The sequence below is a fragment of the Hemicordylus capensis genome, chromosome 14 (assembly GCF_027244095.1).
Source record: "Hemicordylus capensis ecotype Gifberg chromosome 14, rHemCap1.1.pri, whole genome shotgun sequence".
Classification (NCBI taxonomy): domain Eukaryota; kingdom Metazoa; phylum Chordata; class Lepidosauria; order Squamata; family Cordylidae; genus Hemicordylus; species Hemicordylus capensis.
Window position 1 is genome coordinate 7,856,060 of NC_069670.1, and position 22,828 is coordinate 7,878,887.

Below are 22,828 nucleotides of genomic sequence, written 5' to 3' on the forward strand. Positions count from 1 at the left end.
GTGTGGGAAACAGGATGCTGGACTAGATGGGCCTGCTTGGGCCTGGTATGTGTGGATTCCCCAGAAATTCATGCAGGCATGCCAGGCTTTCTCTAGCAGGCATGGAGTGCATCTTCTTCAGTGAGTCACATGACCTGTGTGTGCAGGAAGCAGAGTGAGGCCAACAGACAAATACTCATTGCCACTACTGGTTCATCCTCCCTGTGCCTTGCCTTTGAGCTGTCCCATCTCCATCCACAGCCCCCGCCCCCTACACACATCCAGCCAATCCTCTGCCCCTGCTGCATGCGGCGGTGGTGGGGTAGGGGAGATCTGCAATGCAGGCTCCATTGGCGACTTGGCTGCAGTACGGAACGTGGTTCCTGCGGGGCTGGGAGTTCCCTATTCGACCAAGGCAGCTGCTGGCAGAGATGGCCTGAAGAGAAATATTTACCAAGGTATTTATCAAAGTTATGCAGCAAGCAAAATGGTTTGGTGGCAGGCTGCATAAAGTGTGTGAAAACTAGTTTGCAGCATCTAAAGCTGTTGCTGAGCTAGAGCTAGCGGTTGAAATGGAGAGTTAAGTCATGATGAATCTGAGCCAGAAGTAAAGGTTTTTAAAATGGTCCATTTGGGGCCCAGTCCCGTGGCTCTGGGTGCATCTTGGTCTTTCCTAATCACAAAGTAACAAGGACTTCAAGAAGTCACTCACTGGAAGGTCAGACAGGGTGTGGTTCTAGTCTACCCTATCCCCATGCTTAAAAAACAACAACCCCAAAAAGTTTAATTGACAAGGTACTGATGCTTACAATGATGCTTTTATCCCACCTGCTTCCGAGAGGATTGCCAAACCTCCAGGAATTCACCTACACGAGATTATTGAAACCAACCCTGGAGATGTGAATGGCTTGGCATTAAGAAGAAAATGGGGAGGGTGTGTGTGTATCTCTAGGACTATCTTCAGTGGCAACCCTTGTGTACCATGTGCTGCCAGTAGACTTTAATTTTTCCTCCCATATTGGTAAGCTATCTGTTTATGGTTCTTACGGGCAGGCAGAGTATAATGACAGAGTCACGCCCTAGCACTGCAGGGCCTCCTAGCGATCTAAATACATGTAGGAAAGCACCACATACAGAAGTAACTGCATCATGAAAGAGAAATGTGTTTGAATGGAAATATGTTCAAATTAGTGATGGCTCCAGGTTTGAGGAGAGAGAAGAGGAGGAGGATTATAATAACTGTAGCAAACTAGGAATATACACATGTGTCTGCATTTATATTGCATTGGAGCATACAGCTTTCAAAGGGAATTGAGGGAACCAGTAGGAGAGCTATTCTATTAAGGGTAGCACAATGATGATACATTTTTATTTATCATATTCAGCATCCAGTTCCACCCCCCGCCCACCACAGTATGTATAGTATTGTCATTAACTGTAGTACGAAACAGGCTGCCACAGTGAAATCTCTTAGGATTAAAAACAAGCAGAGCACAGAAGTGGCCGTGGTGTGTTATAGGGGATTCCCGCATGTGCTGAAGAGGGCACTTTGGCTCTCTTCCCCTGCAAGGCCAAGATCTCCCTCTTCATGTTCTTCAGGCCCAGGAAATAAGTGAGCTTCTCAGAACCTTCGTCCATCCCTGCATCTCCCTTTGAAGAACGGCGTCTTGTCTTCTGCTTTGAAAGAAGCAGCTCGGCTCCATTTTTGGCTTCATCCATCACTTTCACAAATGATATATCTGCAATCATTTAGAATGATCTCAATATTAGAAATATATGTAAAGAGTGCAAGACACCATCATTTCTGCACCATATGTTCAGGCCCAAACAATGTATTTATTTATTTGATTTATAAACCACCTAATAAGACCTCTCTAGGCAGTTTACATAAAATCCAAAAAATCTAAGAACCACCAAGTAAAAATACAGTATTTTTTTTTTAAAAAGTTAACTAAAGGCCTGAACAGTATGCCCCTCACCCTTTTTATCCCTTTCATGCATTTTTATGACTTTTATACTATTCCTCAGGCTTTTATCACCACTTGAAAAGGTGCCTCGTTGCTCAGTTAGCAGGGGTAACTAGCCAGAAACTAGCAAAAGGTAGCCATAACCAGACACACAATAGTGTCTCGGGTTTGACTCTGAGGAGGCAGGACCCACAGCAGACTCAGTCCTGGGCCTTGATACCTGGCCCCAGACTGAAGGATCCCACTTCAGCCCCGAACTGGAACAAGACAGAGAACTTCTGCCTGCAGGACATGTTTCCTTACCTTGCCAAAGCCGCCTCATGGTGCATCCTTAGCCAGCAGCTCCTCCTCAGCCCGCCTGGCTGCCCAAAGAGGTCAGAGATGCCCGGCTGACGCAGCTTCTCCCGGTCATGAAGCCATCCACGTTGTTGCCACCGTCCTCAGGGCTGCCCAGAGCAGGAAGCGGCAGGCCAAGCAGCCAGGCTTGGAGGAAGCAGCTCTCCAGATCTTTTGGGGGATGCTCTGAGCAATACGTGGGGCGGCCTTTGGAGTGTCCAGGAGTATATTGTTGTTGACATAATTTGTCTCGTCACCTCTGTATGCTTGCTCAATTATTATTTTAATACAAAAATTGACCTTCCAACAAGATCTAAAGCGATTTGAGAATACATTTCATACCATTTTCTGCTCACTTTTTCTGGTTAATCAGTTGTACCCTATATTTTATCTTCTAATATTTTATCCCCTATTTTAATTTCTAATATTTTATCCCCTCTTTTAATTCCTAATATTTTGTTGCCTATTTAATTTTATCTCCTATTTTAATTCCTATTTAATTCCTATTTTATTTCCTATTATTTTAATTCCTATTTTTGTTGTGACTTAAAAATGGAATAAATCAAACTTTGTATTAAAAAATATTGAAAGCTGCATAGAGCAATAATGAGAATATGTCAACAATAATAAAACCTGAACCCCCGCAAGTCCATCCACGCTGCAGCTTCCTCAGGGGCTACACACACAGCAGTCCGTAGCAGAGAGAAAGCCAGCAAAGAAGCCAGTCGACTGGTGGAAGCACAACCCGCCCGTTTCTTCTGTGAAGCTTCTTTCAAGGCTGTCTTCTCCTCTCTTTCCTTCTCCTCCAACATCTCCTGCTGCTCCTTTCTGCTTGCTTTTCTCCCTTCCTCTGCAGCGGTTTCTTCTGTCTTTTCTTCGTTCTCTTCTAAACAAAGGAAAGGAAAACAACCACCCGTAAGTTCTAGGATCTTTACCTTTTCCCTCTTCAGTCCTCCTTGTCTCCTCCCCAAACGGAGGTGGTGTGAAGTCTGGGATAAGAAAGCCATGCCCCGACTATTTGAAGGGCTGCTAACTGCTAAATTAGGGGCTTCTCAGTCTTACATGGTAGAAAGAAAGCCAGCATCTCACTCACCCACTTGTGGAAGGAGTTTCTGCCTGTTGCTTCTGTGCTGCTTCTTTAAAGCTAGTCTCTTTTTCCTCCTCCAGCGTCTCCACTCTTCAAGTCTCCAGTTGCTCTTCCCTGCTGATTTTTCTCTTCCTCCTCTTCCACACGAAGAAGAGAAGCCCCATACATGCGCCAGGGTCTCGATGCTTTTTGCTTTTCAGTCCAACTGGCCTCCTTCACCTGACCCCACGTTGAAAAGGCAGAATGGCTTCTTGAGGACCCCTCTGTTCACCATAGGGCCGCAACCTAAGGAGAGGGGAATTTGAAACTTAGTTTATGGAAATGTCTCCTGGCCTGATCAGAGTCTACTCACTGTGTAACCTCAGTGGGCAGAACCTGCTCAGCACACGACGTGGCCTGGAGGGGTCGGGGAGGCCGCACTTCCGCTGTCGCTCGCTTCCCCTGTGGACAGGGGAGACCAAACTGAAGAATATGGCCAAGGCAGGGCAGAGGTCCCACTTCAACACCACTCAGAACAAGAAGAGGAAAGTGTCACAACCAGGATTAGAGCAGCCACCCCCCAGCTAAATGAAAGGCTCCTCAAAGGGCAGGCAAAGGCCAGCATGAGAAGGCCACGCCCCACCCGAAACAGGGGCTACTCCGTGCACACTGGACATTAAGTCCAGCCTGAGAAGGCCACGATCCAACCATTTTAGGGGCTCCTCAGTGCAAAGACATGAAGTCTAGCCTGAAAGAGCCAACTCCCAGCCAAATCAGGGGCTCCTCAGTGCAAGGAATATTATGTCCAGCCTGAGAACGCAATGGTCCAAAACTTGTAGGGGCTCCTCAGTGCAAAGACATGAAGCCCAGCCTGAAAAAGCCACATCCCATCCTAATTAGGGGCACCTCAGTGCAAGGAATATTAACTACAGCCTGAGAAGACCAAGTTGCCCCAGTTTTAGGGGCTCCTCTTTATTCTTTAAGATCTTTATTCTTTCCCCCTCTTTAGAAAGGTTTATTGAGGACCAGCTCTGTTAATCAAACAGCCTCAACTCAAGGCGAATGAGACTTTAAAGCTTCCAGTTTCAGGACTCACCTCCTTGCCTGATCAGAGACCACTCACCGTGCATCTTCAGCCAGCAAAGCCCAATCAGCAGACCACACTGCTTGAAGAGGTCAGGGATGCCGCACTTCCACTGTCTCTCACTTCCTCCGTGAGCAGGGCAGACCCAACTGAAGAACGTGGTCTGTGCAGGTTGGAGATGCCTCTTCACCACCACTCAGAGCAGGAAGGGTGAAGTCACACAGCCAGGATCAGAGGTGGCCACCCTCGACCTAAATAGAGGGCTCCTCAGTGCAAGGATATGAAGTATAGCCTGAAAAAGCCACATCCCAGCCAAGTTAGGGGCTCCTCAGTGCAAGGGACCAGAAAGGACAGGAAGCCACAGTCTAGACAGAACATGGTGAAACAGACTAGTTGCAGATTGGCAAAGACAAGACTATATACTTTCTCATTTATTCAATGTATATGCTGAACATGTACTGAGAGAAGCTGGATTGGGAAAAGATGAGCATGCTTCTAAAGTTGAAGGGAAAAACATCAATAACCTGCGCTATGCTGTTGACACCACTCTGATCACCGGGAATGCGGATGATCTGCAAGCTCTAGTAATGGAAGTCAAGGACAACAGTATAAAAATGGGACTACGACTAAATGTAAAGAAGACTAAGCTAATGTCAAAGGGTACAGCAACCAGCCTCAGAACTGATCATGACGACACTGAAGTGGTGGATAGCTTCTGCCTTTTAGGATCGACCATTAACAGTAAAGGATCCAGCAGTGAAGAAATATGCCGCAGACTAGCACTTGGTTGGGCTGCAATGAAGGTCTTGGGAAGGATATTTAGATGCCGTGACGTGTCTATACTTACAAAGATTAGAATTGGTCAGACAATAGTTTTTCCCATGACACTCTATGGATGCGAAAGCTGGACTTTGAAGAAGCAAGACATAAAAAGTATTGGCCCTTTTGAATTTGGGTGCAGGAGACTTCTGAAGGCACCATGGAGAGCCAGGAAAAACAAATGAATCATAGAACAAATCAATCCAGAATTTGGATTCAAGGCACAAATGACCAGGCTCAGATTATCATAATTTGGACACATTATGCAAAGACACACCTCCCTTGAGAAGTCCATAGTGCTGGGAAAGGTTGCAGGAAAGGACGACCAGCAGCAAGGTGGAAGGGCTCGATTACGACAGAAATGAATGCACCATTGAGAGACCTCAAAGGCCAAGTGGAAGACAGATCACTCTGGAGAGAATCTATATAAGTGGTCACTAAGAGTCGAAACCAACTTGACAGAATTTCAAGAGACATAATAGAGGTCTAGAAAATCATGCATGTTGTGAAGAAAGTGGATAGAGGGAAATTCTTCTCCCTCTTAAATAACACTGGAATCAGAGTCATCCCATGAAATTGATTGCCGGGAAATCTAGGACCAACAAATGGAAGTACTTTTTCAGATAACACATACTTCGACTTGTGGAATTCTCTGCCACAAGATGTGGTGACAGCCAACAAGCTGGACGGCTTTAAGAAGGGTTTGGATAACTTCATGGAGGAGAGGTCTATCAACGGCTACTAGTCAGAGGGCTAGAGGCCACCGCCAGCCTCAAAGGCAGGATGCCTCTGAGTACCAGTAGCAGGGGAGTGACAGCAGGAGAGAGGGGATGCCGTCAACTCCTGCCGGTGGCTACCAGTGGCATCTGGTGGGCCACTGTGAGAAACAGGATGCTGGATTAGATGGGCCTTGGGCCTGAACCAGCAGGGCTGTTCTTAAGTTCTTATTTAGGGGCTCCTCAGTGATACCAAGCCCCACCTGAAAAAGTCACATCCATCCTAATTAGTGGCACCTCAGTGCAAGGAATGTTAAGTCCAGCCTGAAAAGGTCAAGTTGCCACAATTTTAGGGACTCCTCAGTGCAATGACATGAAGTCTAGCCTCAAAAAGCCACTTCCCAGCCAAATTAGGGGCTCCTCAGTAACAGGAATATAATGTCCAGCCTGTGAACAGAATGGTCCAAAAGGTTTAGGGGCTCCTCAGTGCGAAGACGTGAAGTCTAATCTGAAAAAGCCACTTCCCAGCCAAATCAGGGGATCAGTGCAAGGAATATTAGGTCCAGACTGAGAACCCCACTGCCCAACAATTTTAGTGGCTCCTCAATGCAAAGACATGAAGTCTAGCCAGGAAAAGCCACATCCTCACCAGATTACAGTCCCTGCAGTGCAAGGAATATTAAGTCCGCCTGAGAAGGCCTAGTAGCCACAAGTTGCTGGGTGAATCTAGGCCAGTCACTTCTCTCTCAGCCTAACCTACTTCACAGGGTTGTTGTGAGGAGAAACCTAAGTATGTAGTAAACCGCTATGGGCTCCTTGGAGGAATAGCGGGATATAAATGTAATAATAATAAAGAATTAGGGGCTCCTCAAAGACAGGAATATTACATCCAGACTGAGAAGGTCAGGTAGCCACAATTTTAGGGGCTTCTCAGTGCAAAGACATGAGGTCTTGCCTCAAAAGGCCAGCTCACAGCCAAATTAGGGACTCCTCAGTGACAGGAATATCATGGGTCTGAGAACCCAATGTCCAAAAATTTTAGGGGCTCCTCAGTGGAAAGACATGAAGTCTATCTTGAAAAAGCCACTTCCCAGCCAAATTACAGGCTCCTCAGTGACAGGAATATTATGTCCAGCCTTAGGACAGAATAGTCCAAAAGGTTTAGGGGCTCCTCAATGCAAAGACGTGAAGTCTAGCCTGAAAAAGCCACATCCCAGCCAAATCAGGGGCTCCTCAGTGACAGGAATATCATGTTGGGTCTGAGAACCCAATGGTCCAAATGTTTTACGGGCTCCTCAGTGCAAAGACATGAAGTCTAGCCTGAAAAAGCTACATCCCAGCCAAATAAGAGGATCATCAGTTCAAGGAATATCAGGTCCCGACTGAGAAAACAACAAAATAATACTCACCAAGCAAGTCAGGGTAACAAACAGTCTGTAGGCTTTTTAAGACTGCTCAGTGCTGTCCAGGCTCTCTTTCAGAATCTTCCTCTTCTCTTTCTCTGGCTGGCTGGGCAGACTTTTTTGCACAGGTCTGGGGCTCAATCCAGCCTGGTTACCCCCCTCCCCCATCTTCAGTGATTTCAGCTCAAGCACAGGTCTGGGGCTCAATCCAGCCTGGCTCAAAGTCCTGTCTTGCTAGCTGGGCAACTCCAGCAACCACCAGTTGTCCACTTCCTTCGTTCTCTCCCAGCTTTCTTTTGCCAGCTCTTCTTCCCAGGTTTCTCTCTCCAGTCGCCTTTCCTCAGCTCTTCTTCTGCAGACTCTCTCAGCCTGACTCAACTGGACTCCAGCTCCTTTTATTTCAGCTCAAGCACAGGTCTGGGGCTCAAACCAGCCTGGCTACCCACCACATCTTCAGTGATTTCAGCTCAAGCACAGGTCTGGGGCTCAATCCAGCCTGGCTCAAAGTCTTAAAGTCCTGTCTTGCTAGCTGGGCAACTCCAGCAGTCTCCAGCAACCACCAGTTGTCCGCTTCCTTCGTTCTCTCCCAGCTTTCTTTTGCCAGCTCTTCTTCCCAGGTTTCTCTCTCCAGTCGCCTTTTCTTAGCTCTTCTTCTGCAGACTCTCTCAGCCTTACTCAACTGGACTCCAGCTCCTTTTATGCCTCTCAAACACCCCCAATATACAGGTGAAACTCGGAAAATTAGAATATTGTGCAAAAGTCCATTAATTTCAGTAATGCAAATTAAAAGGTGAAACTGATATATGAGACAGACGCATTACATGCAAAGCGAGCTAAGTCAAGCCTTAATTTGTTATAATTGTGATGATCATGGCGTACAGCTCATGAAAACCCCAAATCCACAATCTCAGAAAATTAGAATATTACCCTTAATATTCCATGATCATCACAATTATAACAAATTAAGGCTTGACTTATCTCGCTTTGCATGTAATGCATCTGTCTCATATATCAGTTTCACCTTTTAATTTGCATTACTGAAATTAATGGACTTTTGCACGATATTCTAATTTTCCGAGTTTCACCTGTATACACGTCTTCCATCCCATCAGCTCAAAGACATGAAGTCCCCCCTGAAAAAGCCACATCCCTGCCAAATAAGGGCCTCCGCAGCACAAGGAATGTTGCATTCAGCCTGAGGACAGGTTGCCACCATTTTAGGGGCTTCTCAGTGCAAGGACATGAAGCCCAGCCTGAAAAAGCCACCTCCCAGCCAAATTAGGGGCTCCTCAGTGCAAGGAATATTAAGTCCAGCCTGAGAAGGTCAAGTTCTCACAATTTTAGGGCTCCTCAGTGCAAAGACATGAAGTCTAGCCTGAAAAAGCCACACCCCATCCTAGTGATGGCCACCTCAGTGCAAAGAATATTGTCCAGGCTGAGAAGGCCATCTTTCCACAATTTTAGAGGCTCCTCAGTGCAAAGACATGAAGTCTAGCCTGAAAAAGACACATCCTCACTAGAGTACAGTCCCCGCAGTGCAAAGAATATTAAGTCCACCTGAGAAGGCCGAGTTGACATAATTTTAGGCGCTCCTTAGTTCAAAGACATGAAGCCCAGCCTAAAAAAGCCACCTCCCAGCCAAACTAGGGGTCCCTCAGTGCAAGGAATACTATGTTCAGCCTGAGAAGGAAGAGTTTCCACAATTTGGGGGGCTCTCAGTACAAAGACATGCGATCTAGCCAGAGAAGGCCAAGTTGCCACAATTTTAGGGGCTACTCAGTTGCCGGGGCTCCTAAGACATGAAGTCTAGCCTGAAAAAGCCACCTCCCAGCCAAATTAGGGGCTCCTCAGTGCAAGGAATACTATGTGCAGCCTGAGAATGTAAAGGTCCATAACCTAGGGGCTCCTCAGTGCAAAGACATGAAGTCTAGCCTGAGAGAGCCACCTCCCAAACAAATGAGGGTCTCCACATTGCTGGAGTTTTATGTCCAGCCAGAGAACGCAATGGTCCAATATGACTGCAGGGAGACATGATAGAGGTCTAGAAAATCATGCATGTTGTGGAGAAAGTGGATAGAGGAAAATTCTTCTCCCTCTCACATAACACTAGAACCAGGGGTCATCCCATGAAATTGATTGCTGGGAAATCTAGGACCAGCAAACGGAAGTACTTTTTCATACAACAAATACTTTGACTTGTAGAATTCTCTGCCACAAGATGTGGTGACAGCCAACAAGCTGGATTGGCTTTAAGAGGGGTTTGGATAACTTCATGGAGGAGAGGTCTATCAACGGCTACTAGTCAGAGGGCTAAAGGCCACCTCTAGCCTCAAAGGCAGGATGCCTCTGAGTACCAGTAGCAGAGGAGTAACAGCAGGAGAGAGGGAATGCCCTCAACTCCTGCCAGTGGCTACCAGTGGCATCTGGTGGGCCACTGTGATAAACAGGATGCTGGATTAGATGGACCTTGGGCCTGATCCAGCAGTGCTGTTCTTCTTATTTAGGGGCTACTCAGTGCAAAGACACCAAACCCCACCTGAAAAAGTCACATCCCATCTTAATTAGTGGCACCTCAGTGCAAGGAATATTAAATCCAGCCTGAGAAGGCCAAGTTGCCACAATTTTAGGGGCTTCTCAGTGCAAAGACATGAAGTCTAGCCTGAAAAAGCCACATCCCAGCAAGATCAGGGGCTCCTCAGTGACAGGAATATCATGTTGGGTCTGAGAACCCAATGGTCCAAATGTTTTACGGACTCCTCAGTGCAAAGACATGAAGTCTAGCCTGAAAAAGCTACACCCAAGCCAAATAAGAGGATCGTCAGTTCAAGGAATATCAGGTCCCGACTGAGAAAACGACAAAATAATACTCACCGACCAAGTCAGGGTAACAAACAGTCTGTAGGCTTTTTAACACTGCTCAGTTCTGCCCAGGCTCTCTTTCAGAATCTTCTTCTCCTCTTTCTCTGGCTGTCTGGGCAGGCTTCTTTGTTCAAGGGATAGCACAGGTCTGGGGCTCAATCCAGCTTGGCTACCCACCCAATCTTCAGTGATTTCAGCTCAAGCACAGGTCTGGGGCTCAATCCAGCCTGGCTACCCACCCCATCTTCAGTGATTTCAGCTCAAGCACAGGTCTGGGGCTCAATCCAGGCTGGCTCAAAGTCCTGTCTTGCTAGCTGGGCAACTCCTGCAGTCTCCAGCAACCACCAGTTGTCCACTTTCTTCTCTCCCAGCTTTCTTTTGCCAGCTCTTCTTCCCAGGTTTCTCTCTCCAGTCGCCTTTCCTCAGCTCTTCTTCTGCAGACTCTCTCAGCCTGACTCAACTGGACTCCAGCTCCTTTTATTTCAGCTCAAGCACAGGTCTGGGGCTCAATCCAGCCTGGCTACCCACCCCATCTTCAGTGATTTCAGCTCAAGCACAGGTCTGGGGCTCAATCCAGCCTGGCTACCCACCCCATCTTCAGTGATTTCAGCTCAAGCACAGGTCTGGGGCTCAATCCAGCCTGGCTCAAAGTCCTGTCTTGCTAGCTGGGCAACTCCAGCAACCACCAGTTGTCCACTTCCTTCGTTCTCTCCCAGCTTTTTTTTTTTAAATATACTTTTTATTAAATTTTCACAACACAAAAGAACAAACACAAATGATACAGACACTACGTTCTCTCCCAGCTTTCTTTTGCCAGCTCTTCTTCCCAGGTTTCTCTCTCCAGTCGCCTTTTCTCAGCTCTTCTTCTGCAGACTCTCTCAGCCTGACTCAACTGGACTCCAGCTCTTTTTATGCCTCTCAAACACCCCCAATATATACATGTCTTCCATCCCATCAGCTCAAAGACATGAAGTCCCCCCTGAAATAGCCACATCCCCGCCAAATAAGGGCCTCCTCAGCACAAGGAATATTACATTCAGCCTGATAAGGACAGGTTGCCACCATTTTAGGGGCTCCTCAGGGCAAAGACATGAAGTCTAGCCTGAAAAAGCCACCTCCCATCCTAATGATGGCCACCTCAGTGCAAAGAATACTTTCAGCCTGAGAAGGCAGAGTTGCCACAATTGGGGGGGCTCAGTACAAAGACATGCGATCTAGCCAGAGAAGGCCACGTTGCCACAATTTTAGGGGCTACTCAGTGCTAAGACATGAAGTCTAGCCTGAAAAAGCCACCTCCCAGCCAAACTTGGGGCTCCTTAGTGACAGTTATATTATGTCCAGCCTGAGAACACAATGGCCAAAACTTTTAGGGCCTCCTCAGGGAAAAGACATGAGGTCAAGCCTGAAAGAGCCACCTCCCATCCTAATGATAGCCACCTCAGTGCAAGCAATGTTAAGCCCAGCCTGAGAAGGCCGTTGCCACAATTTTAGCTGCTCCTCAGTGCAAAGGCATGAAGCTTAGCCTGAAAAAGCAACCCTGCCCGCCAGATCATGGGGTCATCAGTGACATAAATATTATGTCCAGCCTGAGAACACAATGCTACAAACGCTTTACGGGATCCACAGTGCAAAGACATGAAGCCCAGCCTCAAAAAGCAACCTCCCAGCCAAATTAGGGGCTGCTGAGTGCAAAGAATACTATGTGCAGCTTGATAATGCAATGGTCGAAAACCTTTAGGGGCTGCTCAGTGCAAAGACATGAAGTCTAGCCTGAGAGAGCCACCTCCCAACCAAATGAGGGTCTCCTCATTGCTGGAGTTTGATGTCCAGCCTGAGAACGCAATGGTCCAATATGACTGCAGGGAGACATGATAGAGGTCTAGAAAATCATGCATGTTGTGGAGAAAGTGGATAGAGGAAAATTCTTCTCCCTCTCACATAACACTAGAACCAGGGGTCATCCCATGAAATTGATTGCTGGGAAATCTAGGACCAGCAAACGGAAGTACTTTTTCACACAACGCATACTTTGACTTGTGGAATTCTCTGCCACAAGATGTGGTGACAGCCAACAAGCTGGATTGGCTTTAAGAGGGGTTTGGATAACTTCATGGAGGAGAGGTTTATCAACGGCTACTAGTCAGAGGGCTAAAGGCCACCTCCAGCCTCAAAGGCAGGATGCCTCTGAGTACCAGTAGCAGGGGAGTAACAGCAGGAGAGAGGGAATGCCCTCAACTCCTGCCAGTGGCTACCAGTGGCATCTAGTGGGCCACTGTGAGAAACAGGATGCTGGATTAGATGGGCCTTCGTCCTGAACCAGCAGTTCTGTTCTTAAGTTCTTATTTAGGGGCTCTTCAGTGCAAAGATACCAAGCCCCACCTGAAAAAGCCACATCCCATCCTAATTAGTTGCACCTCAGTGCAAGGAATATTAAGTCCAGCCTGAAAAGGCCAAGTTGCCACAATTTTAGGGGCTTCTCAGTGCAATGACATGAAGTCTAGCCTCAAAAAGCCACTTCCCAGCCAAATTAGGGGCTCCTCAGTGACAGGAATATCACGTCCAGCCTGAGAACAGAATGGTCCAAAAGGTTTAGGAGCTCCTCAGTGCAAAGACATGAAGTCTAGCCTGAAACAGCCACATTCTCACCAGATTACAGTCCCTGCAGTGCAAGGAATATTAAGTCCGCCTGAGAAGGCCTAGTAGCCACAAGTTGCTGGGTGACCCTGGGCCAGTCACTTCTCTCTCAGCCTATCCGACTTCACAGGGTTGTTGTGAGGAGAAACCTAAGTATGTAGTACACTGCTCTGGGCTCCTTGGAGGAAAAGAGGGATATAAATGTAATAATACCCAGAATGTTGGGGGCAATATGCTAAATCATTGTAAACCGCTTAGAGAGCTCTGGCTATAGAGCGGTATATAAATGTAAGTGCTATTGCTATAATAATAAATAAGAATTAGGGGCTCCTCAGCACAAGGAATATTACATTCAGACTGAGAAGGCCAGGTAGCCACAATTTTAGGGACTTCTCAGTGCAAAGACATGAGGTCTTGCCTCTAAAGGCCACCTCACAGCCAAATTAGGGACATGTTGGGTCTGAGAACCCAATGTCCAAAATTTTTAGGGGCTCCTCAGTGGAAAGACATGAAGTCTATCTTGAAAAAGCCACTTTCCAGCCAAATTACAGGCTCCTCAGTGACAGGAATATTATGTCCAGCCTTAGGACAGAATGGTCCAAAAGGTTTAGGGGCTCCTCAGTGCAAAGACGTGAAGTCTAGCCTGAAAAAGCTACATCCCTGCTAAATCAGTGCATTGTCAGTTCAAGGAATATCAGATCCGAACTGAGAAAACCAGAAAATAATACTCACCTAACAAGTCAGGGTAACAAACACTCTGTAGGCCTTTTAACACTGCTCAGTTCTGCCCAGGCTCTCTTTCAGAATCTTCCTCTTCTCTTTCTCTGGCTGGCTGGGCAGACTTCTTTGTTCACGGGATTGCACAGGTCTGGGGCTCAATCCAGCCTGGCTCAAAGTCCTGTCTTGCTAGCTGGGCAACTCCAGCAACCACCAGTTGTCCACTTCCTTCGTTCTCTCCCAGCTTTCTTTTGCCAGCTCTTCTTCCCAGGTTTCTCTCTCCAGTCGCCTTTCCTCAGCTCTTCTTCTGCAGACTCTCTCAGCCTGACTCAACTGGACTCCAGCTCCTTTTATTTCAGCTCAAGCACAGGTCTGGGGCTCAAACCAGCCTGGCTACCCACCCCATCTTCAGTGATTTCAGCTCAAGCACAGGTCTGGGGCTCAATCCAGCCTGGCTACCCACCCCATCTTCAGTGATTTCAGCTCAAGCACAGGTCTGGGGCTCAATCCAGCCTGGCTCAAAGTCCTGTCTTGCTAGCTGGGCAACTCCAGCAGTCTCCAGCAACCACCAGTTGTCCACTTCCTTCATTCTCTCCCAGCTTAGTTTTCTTTTCTTTTTTTAATATACTTTTTATTAAATTTTCACAACACAAAAGGACAAACACAAATGACACAGACACTACATTCTCTCCCAGCTTTCTTTTGTCAGCTCTTCTTCCCAGGTTTCTCTCTCCAGTCGCCTTTTCTCAGCTCTTCTTCTGCAGACTCTCTCAGCCTGACTCAACTGGACTCCAGCTCTTTTTATGCCTCTCAAACACCCCCAATATATATACTCCTTCCATCCCATCAGTGCAATGACATGAAGTCCCCCCTGAAAAAGCCACATCCCTGCCAAATAAGGGCCTCCTCAGTGCAAGGAATATTACATTCAGCCTGAGAAGGACAGGTTGCCACCATTTTAGGGGCTCCTCAGTGCAAGGACATGAAGCCCAGCCTGAAAAAGCCACCTCCCAGCCAAATTTGGGTCTCCTCAGTGCCAGGAATATTATGTCCATCCTTAGAACGCAATGGTCCAAAATGACAGTGGGGAGACATGATAGAGGTCTATAAAATCATGCACCTCCCAGCCAAACTACGGGCTCCTCAGTGCAAGGAATACTAGGTTCAGCCTGATAAGGCAGAGTTGCCACAATTTGGGGGGCTCAGTACAAAGACATAAAGTCTAGCCTGAACAAGCCACCTCCCATCCTAATGATGACCACCTCAGTGCAAACAATATTAAGCCCAGCCTGAGAAGGCCAAATGCCACAATTTTAGGGGCTCCTCAGTGCTAAGACATGAAGTCTAGCCCGAAAACGCCACCTCTCAGGCAAATTAAGGGCTCCCTAGTTCATGGAATACTATGTTCAGCCTGAGAATGCAATGGTCCATAACCTTTAGGGGCTCCTCAGTGCAATAACATGAAGTCTAGCCTGAGAGAGCCACCTTCCAACCAAATGAAGGGCTCCTCATTGCCGGAGTATTATGTCCAACCTGAGAACGCAGTGGTCCGAAACGACTGCAGGGAGACATAATAGAGGTCTATAAAATCATGCATGTTGTGGAGAAAGTGGATAGAGGGGAATTCTCTGCCACAAGATGTGGTTACAGCCAATAAGCTGGATGGCTTTAAGAGGGGTTTGGAGAACTTCATGGAGAAGAGGTCTATCAACAGCTACTAGTCAGAGGGCTAGAGGCCACCTCTAGCCTCAAAGGCAGGATGCCTCTGAGTACCAGTAGCAGGGGAGTAACAGCAGAAGAGAGGGGATGCCCTCAACTCCTTCCTGTGGCTTCCAGCAGCATCTGGTGGGCCACTGTGAGAAACAGGATGCTGGACTAGATGGGCCCTGGGCCTTATCCAGCAGGGCTGGTCTTATGTTCTTATTTAGGGGCTCTTCTATGCAAAGACATCAAGCTCAGCCTGAAAAAGCCACATCCCCTCCTCATTAGTGGCACCTCAGTGCAGGCAATATTAAGCCCAACCTGAGAAGGCCAAGTCGTCACAATTTTAGCAGCTCCTCCTCAGTGCAAATACATGAGATCTTGCCTGAAAAAGCCACCTCCCAGCCAAATTAGAGGCTCCTCAGTGACAGGAATATTATGTCCTGCTTGAGAACACAATGGTCCAAAAGGTTTAGGGGCTTCTCAGTGCAAAGACGTGAAGTCTAGCCTGAAAAAGCCACATCCTCACCAGATTAGAGTCCCTGCAGTGCAAGGAATATTAAGTCCGCCTGAGAAGGCCAAGCAGCCACAAGTTGCCGGGTGACTCTGGGTCAGTCACTTCTCTCTCAGCCTAACCTACTTCACAGGGTTGTTGTGAGGAGAAACTTAAGTATGCAGTACAACGCTTTGGGCTCCGTGGAAGAAGAGCGGGATATAAATGTAATAATGATATTGATAATAATAGCCATCCCAGGACCTTGGGAAGGACTCGATGTCTGGATAAAACAAACCAGTCAATAACACCTCTCTGACTGTGTAAATAAATAAATAAATAAATAAATAGGGGCTCCTCAATGACAGGAATATTACATCCAGCCTGAGAAGGCCAAGTAGCCTCAAATATAGGGACTTCTCAGTGCGAATACATGAGGTCTTGCCTCAAAAAGCCACCTCCCAGCCAAACTAGGGGCTTCTCAGTGCAAAGAATACTATGTTCATCTTGAGAACACAAAGGTCCTAAATCTTTAGGGGCTCCTCAGTGCAAAGACATGAAGTCTAGCCTGAGAGAGCCACCTACCAGATAAATGAGGGGCTCCTCATTGCTGGAGTATTATTTCCAACCTGAGAACACAATGGTAAAACACGACTGCAGGGAGACATATTAGAGATGTATAAAATCATGTATGTTGTGGAGAAAGTGGATAGAGAGAAATTCTTCTCCCTCTTAAATAACACTGGAATCAGAGTCGTCCCATGAAATTGATTGTTGGGAAATCCAGGACCAACAAATGGAAGTACTTTTTCATACAACACGTACTTCGACTTGTGGAATTCTCTGCCACAAGATGTGGTGACAGATAAGCTGGATGGCTCTAAGAAGGGTTTGGATAACTTCATGGAGGAGAGGTCTATCAATGGCTACTAGTCAGAGGGCTAGAGGCCACCGCCAGCCTCAAAGACAGGATGCCTCTGAGTACCAGTAGCAGGGGAGTAACAGCAGAAGAGTGGGCATGCCCTCAACTCCTGCCGGTGGCTTCCAGCGGCATCTGGTGGGCCGCTGTGTGAAACAAGATGCTGGACTAGATGGGCCTTGGGCCTGATTCAGCATGGCTGCTCTTATGTTCTTATTTAGGGGTTCCTCAGTGCAAAGACGTGAAGTCTAGACTGAACAAGCTACATACCAGCTAAATTAGGGGCTCCTCAGTGACAGGAATATAATGTCCAGCCTGAGAACAGAATGGTCCAAAAGGTTTAGGGGCTCCTCAGTGCAAAGACATGAAGTCTAGCCTAAAACAGCCACATCCTCACCAGATTACAGTCCCCACAGTGGAAGGAATATTAAGTCCGCCTGAGATGGCCAAGTAGCACAAATTGCCGGGTGACTGGGCCAGTCACTTCTCTCTCAGCCTAACCTACTTCACAGGGTTGTTGTGAGGAGAAACTTAAGTATGTAGTACACCACTCTGGGCTCCTTGGAGGAAGAGCGGGACATAAATGTAATAAATAATTAATAATAAATAAATAAATAAATAAATAGGAGCTCCTCAAAGACAGGAATATTAAGTCCAGCCTGAGAAGGCCAAGTAGCCACAATTTTAGAAGCTCCTCAGTGTGAAGACATGAGATCTTGCCTCAAAAGACACCTCCCAGCAAAATTAGGGACTCCTCAGTGACAGGAATATCATGTCCGGTCTGAGAACACGATGGTCCAAAAACTTTAGGGGCTCATCAGTGCAAAGACATGAAGTCTAGCCTGAAAGAGCCACCTCCCAGCCAAACTAGGGGCTCTCAGTGCAAGGAATATTATATACAGCCCGAGAAGGCCACATTGCAACAATTTACGAGCTCCACAGTGTGAAGACATGCAGTCTACCCTGAGATGTCCAAGTTGCCACAATTTAGGGGCTTCTCAGAGACAGGAATATTACATCCAGGCTGAGAAACCACATCCCATCCAAATTAGGGGCTCCTTATGCAAGGACTATTACGTCCACCCTGAGAAGGACATTTTGCTGTCCCATTTATAATGCATTGCCTATTGCCATTCACATACCAAATCCAGCAGGGCCTGCTCAGCACACCACGCTGCTTCCACCGTTGCTCACTTCTTCTATTGACAGGGCAAACCAAGCTCACGAATACAATCTGTGCAGGTCAGAGATCCCACCTCATCACCACCTCTCAGAGCATGAAGGGCCAAGCCACACAGCAAAGATAGGTGGTTGCCATTCTCCAGCCAAATTAGCAGCTCCTCAGCGCAAAGACCTAAAGCGTGGCACAAGAAAGTAACCTCACCAGGGGGCAGGGGCAGCTCAGCACACTGACATAAAGCTTGGCATGAGAAACCAACACCCCCGACCCAACCCAGGGTGGCTCAGTGCACAGACATCAAGCCTGATGCAAGGAAGCAACACCACTAGCCCAGGCAGGGGCCACTCAGCGCACAGACATCAAGTCCAGCCTGAGAAAGCCACGTCCCACCCAAATCAGGTGCTACTCAGTGCACATAATATAATATCCAGCATGAGAAAGCCACGCTGCGGGTAAATGAACCTCTGCTTCTCTCCTAAATGAAGGAGCCGGCATGGTGCAGTGGTTAGAGTGCTGGACTAGGACCAGGGAGACCCGAATTCAAATCCCCATTCAGCCATGAGGCTTGCTGGGTGATTCTGGGCCAGTCACTTCTCTCTCAGCCTACCCTACTTCACAGGGTTGTTGTGAGGAGAAACTTAAGTATGTAGTACACCGCTCTGGGCTCCTTGGAGGAAGAGCGGGATATAAAATGTTATTAATAATAATAATAATAATAATAGACGATATCTATAACAATTGACAGTAAAATTCAGCCATCCCAGGTCCTTGGGAAGGACTCGATGTCTGGATAAAACAAACCAGTCAATAACACCTGTCTGGCTGTGTAAACAAGAAATAATACTCAGAGTGATCCATGGTGGGGAGAAAGGCAGCAATGAAGCCAGCCAACCTGTGGAAGCACAATCTGCCCATTTCTTCTGTGAAACTTCTTTAAAAGCAGCCGCCACCTCTTCCAGCCTCTTCACTTTTCACATCTTCTGTTGCTCCTTTGCGCTTGTTTTTCTCCCTTCTTCTGCAGTTCTTTCTTCTGACTTTTCTCCCTTTCGCCTTTTAAACAGAAGAAAAAAGCTTCATCAGTTTCAAGATTTTTACTCTTACCCCTATTTAGAATGGTTTCTTGAGGACCATTGATCTAGGATCGTTAGGAAGGGGATTGAAAATAAAAATGCTAGTGTTCTAATGCCCTTGTAAAAATCTGTGGTGCGGACACACCTGGAATGCTGTGTACAGTTGTGGTCACCGTATCTTGAGAAGGACATTGTAGAACTGGAAAAGGTGCAGAAGAGGGCAACCACGACGACCAGGGGCCTGGAGTACCTTCCTTATGAAGCTAGACTATAGCATCTGGGGCTCTCTACTTTGGAAAAGAGGCAACTAAGGGAAGATCGAGGTGCATAAAATTATGCATGGAGTGGAGAGGGTAGACAGATGCTGGACTAGATAGGCCTTGGGCCTGATCCAGCAGGGCTGTTCTTATTACCATCCCCAGAGAGCCTCAACTCAGGGAGAATGAGTCTTCTAAGCTTAAGGCTTCAGGATGTGTCTCTTTGCCTGATCAGAGGCCACTCACCATGTGTCTTCAGCCAGTAGAGCCTGCTCAGCACACCACACTGCTTGAAGAGGTCAGAGATACCACACTTCCACCTTCCCTCGCTTCCGCTACAGGCAGGGCAGACCCAACTGAAGAATGTGGTCTATGCAGGTCAGAGATGCCTCTTCACCACCACTCAGAGCATGAAAGGCGAAGCCATGATTGGAGTTGACCACCATCCAGCCAAATCAGGGACTACTCAGAGAAAAGACTTGAAGTCCAGCCTGAAAAGCCATACCACTCCCAAATGTGGTGTTCCTCAGTGCTCGGACATTAAGTCCAGCCTGTGAAGGCATGCTCCAACAATTTTAGGGGATACTCAGAGTAAAGACATAGTGTCCAGTCATATAAAGCCACATCCCAACCATCACAGCCAACCTAGGGGCTCCTCAGTGCAAGTAATATTAAGTCTAGCCTGAGAAAGCCATGCTCCAACCATTTTCAGGGCTTTTTCCAGCATGGGAAAGCCAGATCCTACCCAAGTAAGGGGCTTCTCAATGCACTGACATTAAGTCAATTCTGAGAAAGCCACACTCCAACCATTCTAAGGGCTCCTCAGTGCAAAGACATGAAGTCCAGCATGAGAAAGCCACATAAATCAGCTGCAACTCAGAGTGAACACTGGCAGTTAAAACCAGCAACCAAGCCAACCAACTTGTAGTAGCAGAACCTGCCCGTTTCTTCTGGGAAGCTTCTTAACGCCAGTCTCCTCCTTCCTCTTCACTTTTCATGTCTCCTGTTGCTCCTTCCTGATCCTTTTTCTCTCTTCTTCTGCAGTTCTTTCTTCTGTCTTTTCTCCGCTTTGCCTTTTAAACAAAGAAAAAAGCTTCATACATTTCAATATCTTTACTCTTTCCCCTCTTTAGAATGCTTTCTCGAGGACCATCTCTGTTCACGAGAGAGCCTCCACCCAAGGAGAATGAGACTTCAAAACTTATGGCTTCAGGATTTGTCTCCTTGCCTGATCAGAGTCCACTCACCACATTTCTTCAGCCAGCAAAGCCTGTTCAGCACACCACACTGCTTGAAGAGGTCAGGGATGCCGCACTTCCACCACCCCTCATTTCTTCCGTGGGTAGGACAGAGCAAGCTGAAGATTATGGTCTGGTCAAGTCAAGAGATGACACCTCACTTCCCTCGCATAGCATGAAGGGCAAAGTCATGCAGCCAGGACTGGAGTTAGCCACCGTTCAGCTAAATGAGTGGCTTCTCAGAGCAAAAATGTGAAGCCCACAATGAGAAAGGCACACTCCTGCTAAATGAGGGGCTATGCAGAGCAACGAGAGAAAGTCCATTATGAGAAAGCTATGCTCTGGCTAGAACAGGGGTTACTACTCAAAGCAAAATACTAAATCCACATGAAAAGGCCCACTCCAGCTACCTTGCGGGCTGCTCTGAGCAAGAAGTGTCTGGGCATTCATCCTGGCTTGGATCTAGCCCCTCACAGCTCTTTTAAGGACAGCTGTTGAGGAAGAAGTCCTAGGCTTTCTGGGGTTTCTGATTTTTATTATTGATAAGCTTTCCCCCTTATTTCTATATGCTTTCTTGAATATTATTTTAATACACTAATTGTTCTAAAATATTTAATCTGCTTTGAAAATGCTTCACACTATTTTTTGTTAACTTTCCCTATTAAATTAATGACCTGCCTATACTACACTAGCTTACTTTGTTTAGATTTTATCCTATTATTTTCTATTTTAGTCTATGCGTATTAGATTTTATCCTATTTAAAGCCTATTTTGGTTTTAAACAATATTTTAAGTTTGTATTTAAACAATATTGCAAGCAGCATATAGAAATAATGGGTGGGAAGCCATCCATAATAAAACCCTGGAAACACCCAAGGCCAGACACAGAATTGCCATTCAAGCTTTAAGCTCTTTTGAGGCAGCCACCACCTTCCAGCCAGAGGAGCCTCACAGGGCTGTGGACACCTTTAAAGGGCAGTAAATTGCCCCTAGAGAATTAAGCTCTTTTGAGAGGCAGCCACTCTCTCCCAGCCAGAGGAGCCTCACAGGGCTGTGGGGATATCTGAAGGCTACAAAATAGCCATTTCAGCACCAAGAAGAGGCTCTTTTGAGGCAGCAGCCACTTTCTCCCAGCTGAGGTTGCCCCTCTCAGAGTTGTGTGGGAAGAAGGAGGAGGAGGTTTGAAATCCTCAGAGGAATCCCCCCCCCCTTCCAGGCTTCTGCCCTCTCAGGGCTGTTTTGTGGGGCTGAAATGAGAAAAGAGAAAAAACAAAACACGCCCCTAGTGGAGAGTCAATGCATTGAGACGGAGCCTTTTGCTGGCGCCCCGCCTAGGCCCCGCTCCTGAGGCGACGAGGCTGCGGCTCTCCCCTCCCTCCTCTCCCTTCAGGCGCCCCCAACTCAAATGCGAGGAAACCAGCCGGAGCTGTCCAGTCGGCGGGGCGGGGCCAGCGGCCAGCCAATCAGCGGCGAGAAGACGGGCTAGAGCTGTCAAGTCCTGGAGCGCGTGGCCAGCAGCCGGCCAATCAAACACCGCGACCAAAGTCCGCGCGCGGAGAGCGGGAAAAAGAAGAGGGGCGCTGAGGGAAAGCGAGTGGGGGGAGGGGGGCTGAGAATAGCCGCCCCAATAATGGCTTCTTCTCCCGCCTTTTTCTATTTTCCTGTCAGAGGAACAGACTGAGCCACGTTTCCCTGGTTTAAACCTGCCTCTCTTCGCCCTTGACTGCCAAGTCTGAGGGGAAAAGAGGCTCAGAGACTCTTAACAGGGCTGCTGAGCTGAGTGAGGAGGGTCCAGGCTCAGGCAGGCACAGACTCCTCCAGGGCTGCTACTGTTGCCAGTTCTTCCTTCCTTCCTCCTGACAGAAACTGGCCCTCCTGGGGGTTTTTCCTCCCTCTCTCCAATATCCTTCCACAGCCTCAAACCATGATTCAAATCTCCAGGCTTGCTTTCAAGGGACAGGATGAGCCCCTTGCTGGAGGTTGTTGAGCAACCCTCCAGCACCCTCCTCCTGAGGAAACCCATTCAGCCCTCCAGCACCCTCCTCCTGAGGAAACTTAAAACTCCATTTCAGCCTTGACTGTCAAGTCTGAGGGGAAAAGACTGAGACTGCCACACAGGGCTGAGCGTTCAAGGCTCAAGCAGGCAGAGACCCCACCAGGGTTATGGTTGCCAGTCCGTCCGTCCTTCCTCCTGACAGAAACTGGCCCTGGAGGTTTTTTCCTTTAATATTCTTCCACAGTCTCAAACCATGATTCAAATTCCCAGACTTGTTTTCAAGGGACAGGATGAGCCCCATGCTGGAGGTTGTTGAGCAACCCTCCAGCATCCTCCTCCTGAGGAAACCCATTCAGGAAATCTAGACTGGAATGCAGAGGACGTAGGAGGCATG

The 22,828-nt window shown here is 47.5% G+C and overlaps 1 long non-coding RNA gene across 5 annotated transcripts; it reads right to left on the reverse strand.

Annotated features, from left to right (window-relative positions):
- Window positions 1–1,237: 1,237 nt before the first annotated feature.
- LOC128337410 (uncharacterized) lies at window positions 1,238–21,828 on the reverse strand. 5 transcript variants are annotated; one of them, XR_008312256.1, is made up of 8 exons: window positions 20,448–21,828; window positions 20,138–20,273; window positions 19,447–19,662; window positions 18,766–18,923; window positions 10,242–18,047; window positions 3,376–3,654; window positions 2,250–3,168; window positions 1,238–1,718 (listed from the first exon to the last, which is right to left on the reverse strand). It is a non-coding gene; the product is annotated as an uncharacterized LOC128337410 (long non-coding RNA). The 5 variants fall into 5 exon arrangements; XR_008312254.1 differs by having other exon boundaries at window positions 10,242–15,138; window positions 17,836–18,047; window positions 19,447–20,273; XR_008312255.1 differs by having other exon boundaries at window positions 19,447–20,273; window positions 20,451–21,828.
- Between the last annotated feature and the right edge of the window lie 1,000 nt (window positions 21,829–22,828).